The sequence below is a fragment of the Canis lupus genome, chromosome 14, assembly GCF_003254725.2.
Source record: "Canis lupus dingo isolate Sandy chromosome 14, ASM325472v2, whole genome shotgun sequence".
Taxonomy (NCBI): domain Eukaryota; kingdom Metazoa; phylum Chordata; class Mammalia; order Carnivora; family Canidae; genus Canis; species Canis lupus.
Window position 1 is genome coordinate 18,319,242 of NC_064256.1, and position 14,032 is coordinate 18,333,273.

Here is a 14,032-nt window from a genome sequence, read left to right on the forward strand (position 1 = left end):
AAGGAGAAGGAGAGAGAATTCCCCAGCAGACTCCCTGTGGAGCGGGAGCCCCATATGGGGCCGATCTCATGACCCCGAGATCATGACCCAAGCCGAAATCAAGAGTCAGAACTCAACTGACTGAGCCACCCAGGCGCCCCACAAGACTTTTATGATGGGTGTGAGAAAGAGCACTTCAGGGATCTATGACTCATAAAACTTAAGGGTAGTGTTCTAACAAAGTGGAAATAAAAATACAGATACTGAGCATCTCCTATAACAGGTAATCTCTAGAGTCTTAATTCTGAGACCTTACCCTGATATTATCCCTATTGTACAGACCTCAGAAAGAGTTGATTGATTTGGATGAGGCCATCTTGCTAATAAATAAGTGATGGATAGAATTATTCCTGGTTGTGTCTGATGCCTGTTAATTTCTCATACACCACAATGTAGATCAATGGGAAGAGTTACAACTTCTTATTTCCTTCTCTGTCAAGATCGGAGCAGAGGGAGCAGCCGAAGACGCTTAGGAGGCAGGTCAGTTCACCCTGTGTTAGTTTAGGTGTGCTTGGAAAGCATATGCTACACCATTTTCCAGGTAGTTTTTTAAAGGGAACTTAGAGAGGTTCCTGGATTCAGGACCCCAAATACTGTGTAGATAGCAATGGTTCCTCTATAACTACAAGATAAAATTTAGCATCCAAACTCTATATTTTGGCTTTCAAGGCCCTCACCACTCTACCTCTCATCTAGCAATTTTGCTTAAACAATTTTTATTGTGAACTATACCAAATGCATAGAAAAGTATATAAAACATGTATGTACCGTTTAAGACATGATAATTATAAGAGTAGCTATTATATTCTAGGCACAGTGATCACAGTGCCTTCTTCCTATTATCATATTTGATCTTCAGAAAATCTTAAGGTATCCTTATTTTGCAGACTCCAGGGGTGGGTGGGTGTGGTGGAGTTTAAGTAACCTGCCCAAAGTCATAGAGCCACACAGCTAGTAAGAGAGAGACGGATTTGAATTCTGGTCTGTCTGGAAACAATTAGGTATTCCTGTTTAGCAAAACATGTCTTCCCCAGGCTGCTCAGGAATTTCATCAGCTCTTTCCTGCCCTATCACCATCCCCAGCAGATTCAGCCTCGGCCACAGAGTCTGTTCATTATAGTGGTCCTGATCCTAGGTGAGGAAAAATGTTCATGGGGAAGAAACGGTTATGAAGCTAAGATTTATGCAGGACCATTTTATCATTGTTTATTTGCTTTAAGGTAAAAAAAAAAATCTTTACAGTTGTGAGCTACCTGTTGTTTGATTTCTAATAGCGTTGGCAGATAAGTTGCCAGTATTATGTTCTAAATATTTCATGGGACTAAAACTATACATTGTTTATCCGAAGCCCAAATCTTATTGTGTGCACTGTGTTTTATTTGCTAAATCTGGCAATCTCTGAGGAGATTGCCTCTCATTCTTGAAGTAAAAAATAAATGAAAATAGCCAAAGCAAACATAGAGCCTGAAGCAAAGTAGTCCACAATCCCTGAATATATAGAGCAAACCTCTTCTCCCTCAATCTTTCCCAGGCTCTGCTACTCGGAGCAATTGAAGGCAGGTACTTTAGGAAAAATATGTGTTGCTTTAGGAAAAATATGTGTGTAAACTGGAAGTTGAACTTCTAACTCTGGGTAAGCTTGACAATACACTTAGTCTCATTGAGTCTGGTTTTCTCATTTGTAAAGTTAAAACACTGGACAAGATAAACTCTGAGGTTTTTCCACTTCTAAAAATATTCTCCTTTTCCTAAAGGAAGTGAAAGGAAATAAAAGCTTGGTAAACATATATTGAGTGCCTGGTATTATACAAGCTATTTCAATGTCTTATTTAATTCTCAAAATAATTTAGAGAAGCAAATTGTGTCATTCTTATAATTGCATATGACTGTACCATAGTGGTGACTTTCATTTTCCTCTACTTCTACTTTGAAGAAGGACTAAGTGCTTAGATGCCTTGTAGAAATGGGTTAAATTGTATAACACATTAACTACAAATGCATAGTTCACTGAAGATTTGGTGGGTGACAGGTACCACCATCACAGCAGATCTTTCCATTCTAAATTGTGAAGTTCCAGTTTGGTACCAGCTACCATCTTTCTTATCAATTCTCAAGTTCCTTTCTTCTAGAACCTTATCAATCATATTGTCCCCATTTGTCTTCTTTGATGGGATTAGACTCAGAAGCAAGATGGAAGTTAGGCCATTTTCAAAGTGGAGAGAGAGAGGCTGTCTAAACTGGCCAAAAACTAGTTTTAAGCACTGAGCATCCAATGGTAAAAAGCTTTTGGTTAAATTTCAGGAGAAGCTCTTTAATTTCCATTGATAAACAGTTTAATTGAGGAGAAAACAACAACTATGAGTTTGACCAAATAGAAAATGCACACAAAAATCTGGAAGTCTGTAATATGCCTCTGTTATATGGCAATTTTAATTATGTTAAAGAGGCTAAGTTCAGAAGCATGAAATAATGTAGTAGGAAGCCTTTGAATCTGGCTTTTACTCACCACAAAGCTCTTGAGATTCACACCATTGTGCATATCAGTAGTTTGATATATTTTATTATAGAGTAGTATTCTATTGTATGGAGGTACCAAAATTTGTTTATACATTCACCAGTTATTGAGTATTTAGGTTGTTTCCAGTTTATGGTGGCTATAAATACCCTGTTGTTGACATTTATATATAGGTTTTTGTTGGAGGTATGTTATTTCTCTAGGTAAATTTCTAGAAATGGAATTCCTACATTATATGGTAAGTTTGTGTTTAAATTTAATCTTTAACTGCTAAACTCATTTAGACATGGCTGTGTCATTTTACATTCCTACCAGTACTGTATGAGAAGTTCAGTTATTCCGAAGCTTCAACACTTGATATTTTAAAAGTTTAGACACTCTAGGGGCTTCTGGAAGGCTGAGTTGATTAAGCAACTGACTCCTCATTTCAGCTCAGGTCATGATCTCAAGGTCATGAGATTAAGCCCTGAGTGGAGCCCCTAGTAGAGCTCCACACTGGGCTCCTCGCTCAGCTGGGCGTCTGTTTCTCCCCTTTTCCCTCTCCCTTTGCCCCTCCCCCTGCTCTCTGTCTCTCAAATAAATAAATAAATAAATAAATACATCTTTAAAAAAAATTTAGCCACTCTGAGAGCCACATCATGGTTTGTGATACTACTTGTATTTCTGCAATGACTAATCACATTGAGCATCTTTTCATATGCTTATTTGCCATATTTTTAATTCTTTTTAGCCATATTTATATTTCTTTAGTGAATTGTTTATTCAATTCTTTTGCCTATTTTTTTAATTGGATGGTTTGCTTTCTTATAAGTTTTGAGCATTCTTTTATATATCTTGATACAAGTCCTTTATCAGATTTGTAATTTGTAAATATTTTTCCCAGTCTTTGCCTTGCTTTTTAATTTTCTTAATGCTGTGTTTCAAAGAGGAGTCATTTTTAATGAAGTGACTTAATGAAGTCCAGTTTACCAATTTTTTTCTTTCATGGTTCATGATTTCTATGTCCTAAGAAATCTTTGCCTAATCAAGGTAACATTTTTACCCATTCTTTTTTTCCCCCAAGAAGTTTTATAGTATTAGCATCTATGCTAATGAACCATTTTGAATTAATTTTTGTATATGGTGGTAAAGACCATATGATTTTTGCATATGGACATCAATTTTTCTTAAGCCATTTATTGAGAAGACTATTTTCCTACATTGAGTAATCTTTGTCAAAAATTAATCAGTTATATGTGTTGATCTATTTCTCACTGTCTTCTGTTTATTCTTACACAAATACCACATGGGCTTAATTTGTATAGCTTTATTCTAAATCTTGAAATCAGATGGCGCACAACCTCCAGCTTTTATTATACTCTTCATAGAGTTGTCGAATTTGGAAATACTGAGAGAGGAACTTTTTCTCATGTAATTACTCTGAACACTTGTACATATTCTGGAAGCATCCCTTTGCTTCTTATAATAATTTACATCAGTTGCTTTTAAGCCTTAAGTATCCTAAGAATTCATTATAAGGTCTTGCTTTCATGTTCTCTTGCAAACGAACCCCTTAAATGAAGCACTTCGTGTCTATGATGTGTGTAATTTGTCATGGAGGTCACAAATACCAGGTCTCCAGCACCATGGGAGGCAAGTGGGCGGCATTACTGAACAGCAATACTTTTCAGATTGTCAAGTTATCTTGCTCTCCCATGGTTTCCTGGTGCAAGGGATCACCTCACTTCAGAGGCTTTGAAAACAGGTTGTGTAGGTTGTATTTGAAATGGCAAAAAGCTCACTTTTAGGTCTTGGGAATTCCAGGGAAAGTAGAATCACTTTCACCAGTTCAGTCCATAGAAATGAGGAATCAAAAACATTAGTCATGCAAACTATTATGTCACAAATCAAGGGGATTTATGCTGAAGACAGAGCCTGAGCCTTGTCTTTTGAATGGACGAAACCTCCCTACCCTGTCACCAAAGGATTTCTTTGGGACACAAAATTTTGTTTTGCTAGAGTATTTTCACAGTGGAAGAAGTGTATATTATATCACACTTACCACCCTATAATTATTTTCCTATCTATAATTTTCATTCCCTAAACTAGTGACAGACAAAACTTGATAAATGTGACAAATGTCTTTGCATAATAGCAGCTCATCTGTTTAGCAGTACTATTGAAGAAATGTAACAAAGTATCAGCTTAAAAACAAAATATTTTTTCTAAAATGAATTGTACACTTCCTTGTCTTCATAACGGGATATGTTGAACAAATTTAATCTCGCCTGGTAATTCACGCATTATTGAGGATGTAGTTTTGTTTGTCCCTGGGCAAAATTATTATACTTTTTACTTCCTGTGTTCATTTAATAGCTTCTCTCCCCTCCTGTTGGTATTGGCCTTTTATTTTGTAAACTGCTATATTGGACATGAGATAATCGAGCTTGTTGGAATTGTGAGAGAAGAGCACATGGGTTCTGTGTGGGGCCCAAAGGCTTCTCCTATGAATTCATGACTTCTTTTCATTAAACTTTTGTGACATGTTTGGCTTCTCAAGTGACTCAGAGGTTCTTGGGTTTGTAAGAGATAGTTAAAATAGCTGGAAATAACCAATTGCGTGTGTGTGTGTGTGTGTGTGTGTGTGTGTAGGAAGGTATGGTATCTGTGTGGTAAATATGTGAGAGGTAAATACACACACACACACACATATATATATATATATATATATAATGTATTTTAAGTTCCTCAAAAGCATCTCTACATACCTGTGTCTGACATAAACTAATCTCTGAACAAATGTTAGTTGAATTAATGAAAAAAAACATAGACTTTGCATGTATTGATAGGTAACAGTCATAGCAATTTTGACAATTTTATGATTCTTTCTGTAATGTGGGAAATGTGTTGTGTCGCCCTGGAATGATGCCTCAATTCCTTTTGGAAGAGACAGCTATTCTGATAGCATTGTTATGACCACTGGCCACACCAGCTCTGGGGACTAACCTTCCAGGCAACCAGCTTTGTGTAGAAGGGAGTTAACTGTCTCACTTGTGTCCATCCAGCTCAAAACCCCTCTCTAGGGACCTTCGGTCTAATTTTCCTCAAAAAAAAAAAAAAAAAAAAAAAAAAGCTTATTTGCCACTTTCTAGTTCATAAAATGTTAGAGTATTAATATCAGGGATGCCTGGGTGGCTCAGCGGTTTAGCGCCTGCCTTCCGCCCAGGGCGTGATCCTGGAGTCCCGGGATGGAGTCCCAGGATCGAGTTCCGCGTTGGGCTCCCACTGCCTATGTCTCTGCCTCTCTTTCTCCCTGTGTCTCTCATGAATAAATAAATAAAATCTTAAAAAAAGAATATTAATATCAAAGGCAGTTGCAGCATCAAGATTTTCCTGCTGCTGTTGGATTGAAGGGGAGTGGATTCTTTAACTGTTAATCCTATTGAGTCAATAAATGAAAGCAGAATGGAAAGATTTAGAAGAAATTTGCTGTATTTTCCTCCTGGAATCAACCAGTAAAACACAGTTGGTCTGAGAGTGTAGAAGGTTATGGGACCCACCATCCCACAGATTTCATCTGAGATAAATAATTAAATTAAGACTAATAAAGTTAGACTGTCTCTACCACGAAATAAGACATTAGGTTGACAGAGCCTTGCTTAAAAATCTTTTCCATTATTTTTTTTATCCTTTTTAATGACATTTGAGGTCTTCATCCATGAAGGGCCAGTTATTTCCAATGGTATCTCCTTTTAATGTTTTTTAGACTGGTTTTGCATTCACAGTCCTCTAACTTGCTGCTTAAAATGACTAGTTTAGATCTCCAAATTGCTTGAAGTTGACTCTGATTTTGAATCAACTTTACTGATCACAAGTTGTATTAGTGGCAAGTGACTGTTTGGATCATACTGTGATCCCTGGGGAGAAGATTACAGGGAGGGAGAACACAAAAGAATACAGAGTCTCATGAAAGACCTTCACCACAAAGCCTCAGATGATCTCTCTGTGTGCTCAGGGGATCTGATCTAGCCCTTAACAGCCCAAATCTGCATGTCCTTTTAATAAAAATAATCCTGGGGTTGAGATAACGGCTGGGAGTCAAATTCAAGATCAAGTGCCCACCCTGTCAGTTGGAAAGACATGATGAAGAGGTAACCTTATGAAGAGGTAACCTTATGGAAATGTTAACAGAACATGAATCTTTGTAAAACTGTAGCAGACCTCCTCCTGCAAAGACATAGTCCCTCATTAGTCTGGCCATTGCACAACCGACTGGAGCTGTGTTCATGCAGCATCCGTCTTGTAGGAGAAAGATACTGTTACCAGTGGTGGGCCTATTGGGCCTATTGGGAAGCCAATGAAGCTTAAACCTCAGGGCCCTTCCCCTGCCTGGGCCCCTTCTAAATAAATCTTCACATCAATACATAATTTTATATGTCATTGAATTTTTTTTCTTAAAAAAGGCCCCTATATTATGCAAGCATCTGGTCCACAAGATGTCGCTTCGCCCTGCTGCTACTGCAGGGTCCCCACCTGTGGCAGATGCGACAGAAATGGCCGACTTGCCAGCAGTCCTCTCCACACCACGCACACCCTTTTGTCTCCTCTGTTGGTCTGACTTGGTGTTGTTTCCACCTCCACTGTTGCCTCACAGTCTGCGTGATGCATCCATCATGAAAGCATTTCCCTAAGTCGGAGTTTTGCTGTGTCAGACCTATTTCTCTGCCTTTTAGTTGTCAGGGTAAGTCATGAATCTCCCCTGCAGCCTGCAACAGCTCAGGCGTTCTGCTCCCACCTAGTCTGGTAAGAGCCTTGTTTGGGCTTTGGTGGCTGGGCTGTAAACACTGGAGACTCATGCATAGCTGCAGATCTTGAGGGCTCCCCATCCTTGGAACTGTGCAGACCTGTTGCATAGAATTTGCAACTCTTTTTATCGGGGTCAACTGTCCCTCCAAATATTACCAAGCACGCTGTTGGAAGTGTTTTGTGTGTTTCAGTGTCATAGAGCCTCCAATACTACAGGATTTCTGGGGTTAGCCTGGTAAGGCAGAAGTTTGAAAAATTAGGGCAAATTGTTTTGTTGTTACAGAAAACCAGGATTTTAAAAAAATAAAAGTAAACACATTCTCTGTGGACTTGCAGACCCAGATTTCTTGGATGATTTAAAAAACTTGGGAGACACTGAAAGCTGTGCAAATACTTGAAAATTGTATCACCTTGTCTGAAGTAAGGGAATTTTAATACTGTCAGTGTAGGTGCGTGCTGGTAGGATGCATTCATAATCCTGTTGGTGCTGTGACGCTGCCCCCGGCTGACAAACATAGTTCCCTGCCTACCTGATGGCCGGTGTGCAGATAGAGGCAAGGATTCTCTCTTCCACATTGCTCGGGCTCAGCACTCTGGCAGCTGGCTTTTCAAGGGCAGCTGAATGGAACACCGTGTGAGAAAACCACTGTCCCATGCTGATTTTCAGAGCCATTAGAAATGGATAGAGTGCCTCTCCTTGCTCTGCAGGCTGGACAACAGCTTCCTTCCACCAAGACAATCAGCAAGGCCAACCACTTTGTGACACAGCCCTCTGGCTACAAACTATAGGATATTTCTGGAAAATTCTGAATATGCTCTCCAATTAGAGTCTGCCACTGCTGTCCCTTCCTAGATGGAATGCCTCTTGACTTCAGTGGATGTTCTGCATGAAGGATGACTCTGGGATTTGTTTTCAAAGAAGTTTAATCTTTTAAATTGTTAAATCTGAGAACTATCCTCACACGCATTGAATGGCTTCTTTTCAGACTCCTATGAAAATGAGATGTCTGTTATGTCCTAAGTATGCAGTAATACATAATTATTAAAATAATTTTATATAAGGGAGAATGATTTCCCATCCCCGGCCCCGGCCCCATGCCCATTTATTTAAAACTCCTTCTGAGTCTACATGGCACATCCCAGTGCTCATCTCTAAGAAAGATTAAGTCCTCTACCCTTCCCATCTGTTGCTTCTTCTTAAAGTTCTCAGGCTTTCTTCCTGCCACTCTTCCTGGGATCATGACAGACTACACAGATGAAGATTGATTTCAAAACAAGCATGTGGGCGCAAAGAAGTGAATATGAGAAAAAAACGAATGGCGGCCTGAAAGAATGTGGAGGTTTACAGAAATGATGTACCTCCTGTAAAAATCTTAACTGCTCCGCGAGTCTCGGTTTCATGGAATGCCTCTCTGGAATGATTTTCTTTTTCAGTGGCTGCAATACATAAAGGCCACTGAAACTTGCTGTTACCCTCCCCCTGCTTTTTATAAACCCCTCAAGTTCGGGTCAGCTTTCATCCATCTAAGCCCGGGTGGCAACTCTGGTTTAAATGCCATTTCATGCCTGATAAAATTTCATTAGGCATTTTAACTTTTAATTTCTTTTATTGACTTATCGTGCAGATGGAGAGAAATGTTTAGAAAGGGGAAAAAATTTAAACAGGGATTTACTGAAGTCATGTTTCAGTAAGGAAGGAAATACCATTGACTTTATTACAGCTGCCTAATGTTTTCCACAAACTGTAGAAATAATGCGTTGTATCTCGGTGACCTACAATAGCAGCTGACTGCTTGCACATGATGGAAATGCAATTTTGGGTTTGCTGAAAATTAACTATTTAATGCCCTGGGATCTGTGTTTTACTGTATCTTGTGTCTGGTTTGTTCTACAGGCTCTTTTCAGGTCTTGGACTGTCATCGGCTGCAGGTTTGAATGCGGGCGTGCAGCTTCCTGAGAGGTGGCCTTCCTGAGAGGGGTCGGATGGGGAGAGGCCACACCAGACACCCATGTGTCTGTTTGCTGTCCCTACATGGTCCTCAGAGCTGAAGTGAAGATTTCCTCTGCTTTCTTCCTGTGCCCCCTTCACCTGCCCCCCACCGCCACACCGCCCCCAGTCCAACCAGCCGGAGCCCTCCCTCTCTCCCTTTGCTGGGCCTTATCTGGTATGTTCAGTGATGCGATAAAACAAAAAGGGAAGTTTTTGATTGCACGAACACACCCTTTGGAGGGGTTCCAGCTAGAGAAGAGTCCGTGAAGGAAAGAGAGAGCCGTGTGGGGAGGCCTAGGTGCCAGGATCGAGGAAAATGCAAGCTTAGGAGGAAAAAATAATAACATGCTAGAATGGCAGTGGTGGTTTCGAGAGGTCTGGAGGGTGGAGGGAGTTCAAAAAGGAACTTGCCTAATGAGGCCTCTCTGAAGATTTACTGCTGTGGCCGCTGCTGAGAAGAGGATCCGGAGAGAAGATGTTGGGCCCCGAGCAGCTTCGCAGGAAGCCAGACAGGGCTGTGCTCTCGGCAGGCCGAGGGCAGAGCCTGCTCAGCCGCAGCATCTCCGGCTTGCAGTTGAGTTGTTTTTAAAGAGCCCCCTCCATGCGGCCCCTGGGACCCTTATGCACACCGTTCTCAGGGCGGAAAACCACGCAGAGAGCCCATCCTGGACGCGGGCCGTCGCGCCTGTCCCTGAGCACCTCCCGGGCACCGCTTCCTCCCGAGCCGCAGCTCTGGGGGCTCAGCGCTCACCCTCCAGCCGCCGCGTCTTGGCCCCGAGGACAGGACAACCATCCGTGGGGGTCGGAACCCGTCTGTCCTTCGCCCAGCGGACTGGGCCCCCTTCCCTGGCAGAGCCCGAAGCCCCCCTGCTTCCAAGGACTGGAAGTGAAACTCTGCAGCGCAGATTCCGCGGCCCGGGCCTGCTCGCACTCGGGCTGCTCCCTTCCCGCGGGGCGGCCACAAGGATGAAACCATTAGTGGAAAATACTGCTGCTCAGGGGAAAGAGCTTCATTTCCCCATCTTTGGAGCAGACACGATCACTGCCATTTTACTGACAGGGAAACGGGCTTAGTGAGCAGAAGTGATTTGTTCTAGGACCCAGAAATATTTGGCCTTAGAACACTCCTGTCCCCTCTGACCCCTGGAGGACACGTGCACGGTGCTCCCAAGGACGGGCTGATGTCATCTTGAGAACTCATTCTGGGTAATAAATCAGAATCCTTCAAGGGGAAGAAAGATAAATGAGGTTCTGGGTGTTTTCTCACAAAAGACAGCAAAGCAGCCCATCTGGTCTACCATGTAAACCCCAGTAAGTGAGGTAGACTACGGAAAGAGATCCAGAGTTCGGGATCCCAATCCCATCCTACAAATCGGCTGAAGTGGGTTTGAGGAAAGTGAACTCGACTCATAAAGCTCAGGAGGATCCAAGGAAAGGCTGAGCACAGCAAAGGAAATTCTCCAGTGGCACAGACGGGTTCTTTGCTCATTTTTCTTCAACACTGAGAAACAGAGCAGCAGGAGGAGGGGAGTCTCCCCTTCTTCATCCAGTGTTGTGTGTGGCAGCAGGTGGAATGCCGCGTGAGGGCAGGTGCGCTGGGGGCAGGTGAACGCGGATGCAGGGTTCTGTCAGCAGTTCTTGAATCAGCTTCAAGTGCTCTGGCAGTGCTGGGCACCTGTGTGTGTGTGTGTGTGTGTGTGTGTGTGTGTGTGTTGTACGTGTGGCTGTGAGCAGGTGCCAGCTTGTGAGAAAGACTATGGTGGAGAGACAGGGAGAGAGAGATTCACAAACACGTAGAACAGTGTATTTCATAGACACGTTTCTGCTTTCTTGAATGAATAGGTGCTACAAAGAATTTCTTCCTGAGGAAACCTAAGCAGAAAATAGGCACTTCATTAACATCTGTTCTCATAAAAGATAAAGAAGACTGCTAGTTGCCTACTGAACATGTTTTACTCTTCTTTCTTAATAATAAAAACCTGATTTGGGGGCATATGGGGATGCAAGTTGCCTATGAAGCTTTTACTTCTCTACCTCCCTTGTTGCTAAGTTCTGGCTAATAAGGATGTAAAGTAAATTTATTTGGTGGGACATCTAGGAAAGTTCCTTAAAAGGAAAACAGACAGATGGCAGCTCTCTTGACTAGTACACAGCTAGGTCCTGAGGATGTCAGAGCAGGAAGGGAGAAGTAGCCTGTGTCTCTAATGGAGTCTCGGCGGTTGCATAAAGACTCTGGGTTTCCCTTCCCAGATTTCTTTTACAAGAAAGAATAAATCCCTAATTTGTTTAAGCCACTGTGACAGGATCTGTGTTACCAGCGGCAAAGCCAATTCCTGACTGATACAGAAGGCAAGCTACTTACCTTTTTCTGAGTACATGGGTAGTACCCATGACACAAAGAAGTGAATGCTCAAACTAAGAGTAAGTCAATAAGCATAAGGGGTAGGTTCTAACTCAGTCCTATTATGTTTGAACTTCAGATGTGAATGCCATAAACTTTAATGTCATGGACCCTTTTGAAAAAACTGTAGGAAGGTGTGGACAATCTCCTTGGGGAACTGGATATGCACATTTAAAATCTTCACACACAATCTCAAGCATTTTATGGAATTGATGAAGCCCATCCACGAAGCTCTTGTTAGGGATTTCTGCATTTGGTTACAATTACTTTGAAAGGCAGAAAAGGAGGGACTAGATCTGGCTTGGCTAGTGGTCAGTGCGTTCAGATTTTTTTCTCAGGAAAGCTTAGGGGTAAATTGGATCACCTGGGTAGTCAAACCTCATCTTCCCAGGAGCCTTCTTTAACAGCAACCTAAATCTTTTGGATTTGGAGATGGATGGTGAGACCATTTGGTGCAGGAGAAATCAGATGTTACTCTGAGGCTTGGTAGGCCACCTAGAACTAAGGAACAGTCCAGATTATTACGGGGAACTCAAGAGCTTTTGCGGCTAGCTGTAGTCCAAGGTGAAATAAATAAATAAATAAGCAAGCTAAATTTACTCTGTACACCAGAACAAAGGATGTTGGAAAGGGCTTTGTGACTGAATGCGAACCATCTTTGGAGAAATATCTATTATTGTTCATTGGATTTTTAGCAGATTTTGAATAGTTTTATGGGACTTTGTATGTTTGTGGGACACACTGACAGGACCTTCTGAATAGTTGGTTGATTAATGAAAATGTAACAAGATATTTCACTTATAGAGCAGCTGTTCCAATGTTTGGGCATTCCATGTCAAGCTGCTATGAGCTGATCTAGTCCAAAGAGGCTTTACTGAAAGTATGTTGTAATAAACAGTGTCCACTGGGTGAATTTGCCTAAATCGTTTTTTTGTGTATTATGCCTGTGGGAAAAGACATATGATATTTTGAAAGCTGTTTTGCTTTGATTTCCCAGTGAAGTAATCCTGCTCTCACAAATTCTAATTGTATGACGCCGTAAGAACGGGCTTAATCCAGGTTGTAAAAATGTGTAGGTCCTACTGAATTAATCCCCCTTTGGAGGACATGTACAATTCATTTCCTGGGATCTTTATCATACAAGCTTTCCTCCTCAACTTTTAGCATATCTTTCACTCCTTAAAAAAAAAAATTCACAAACTAAACAACAAGTACTCTGATTCTTTTCAACCTCTAAGATTATATGAGGAACATAATAACATAGTGTTTGTGGAGCATTTTCTCATATTTTTATAGCAAACTAAGATGTTCTGGGACGGTTGTTCTCGAATTTCAGTGTGCAAAAGAATACCTGTGGAATATGTTAAAACGCAGATTCCAAGGCCCCTTGGGGTTCTCATTCAGAGGCCTGTGGTAGAGTTGGTAGCTGTCGTGCTTTAAGACAACAATAGTTTGTATTATAGAGCTAAACTCCCTTTGGATGAAAGGGTGAGATTATGCGCTTCCTTTATGATTCTTTCCACTGCAAGACCTTGGAACACTATGGAAAAGATTTGAAATACTCTTGTGCCAGACAATACTGGAAATAGCGACATCAGGGGAAAACCTAGGAGGGAAAAAGTTTGGTTCTCATAACTGCTTTGCCTGGGTAGGATACGGGTTAACATTTGACAACACATGGGATGATGTGTATGCCAGGAACATAACTGATGCTCAATCATTGTGGTGAATTCTCCATTATTTCTGTGGTGCCTCCTGAATACTATGTCACCTTAGGATTTGAAAACATCCTTCTCAGACTGCTCAAGTTATGATTGAATTGATGACAATATCAGGAACGGAAACTTAAGCCCTTCTCAGATACTGTTCCATCTGCTTCACGTCATAAACCCACAGATGGTCTCCTCTCTCTTTAGGGGACTTTAACATTCTTGTTTTACAATGTTAGGAATTATAATATATACAATATGCTTCTCTGAAAGTGTCATTTATGTTTGTAATATACTGTCCTTTAACCTAGAAGCATGTATCATGTAAACTACAGATGTCTGTTTTTTTGCTTTTATGTGGAGGGTCTCAATTACTTGCTGTCTGCTTTCACTAAACCTTAGTGTGGAAAGTTTTCCTCTATATGTTTGACTCTCCTTGTGAGAGGCAGGGAAAAGCTAGGCAGAGGAATGGGGGTCCTCTGAGAGGGGCCAAGATTGGGAAGGGGTGGAGTAATCCATAGTCAACAGTGTTCAAGAAAGAGAAAGGTCGAATTGGGAGAAGCCCAGTGCATCCACCATCAGGAAAGAGCTGA

At 41.4% G+C, this 14,032-nt stretch overlaps 1 long non-coding RNA gene across 3 annotated transcripts in view; it reads left to right on the forward strand.

Annotated features, from left to right (window-relative positions):
- The window catches only part of LOC112674926 (uncharacterized), an 89,078-nt gene extending 75,300 nt beyond the window's left edge, over positions 1 to 13,778 (forward strand). The window contains exons 3-4 of one of the 3 annotated variants that reach the window (XR_007401994.1): positions 436 to 519; positions 9,234 to 13,777. This is a non-coding gene — a long non-coding RNA (uncharacterized LOC112674926). Of the gene's footprint in view, positions 1 to 435; positions 520 to 9,233 lie in introns of all 3 variants that reach the window. The other 2 variants (XR_007401995.1, XR_007401996.1) reach the window with 2 other exon arrangements.
- The last annotated feature ends 254 nt before the right edge of the window (positions 13,779 to 14,032 follow it).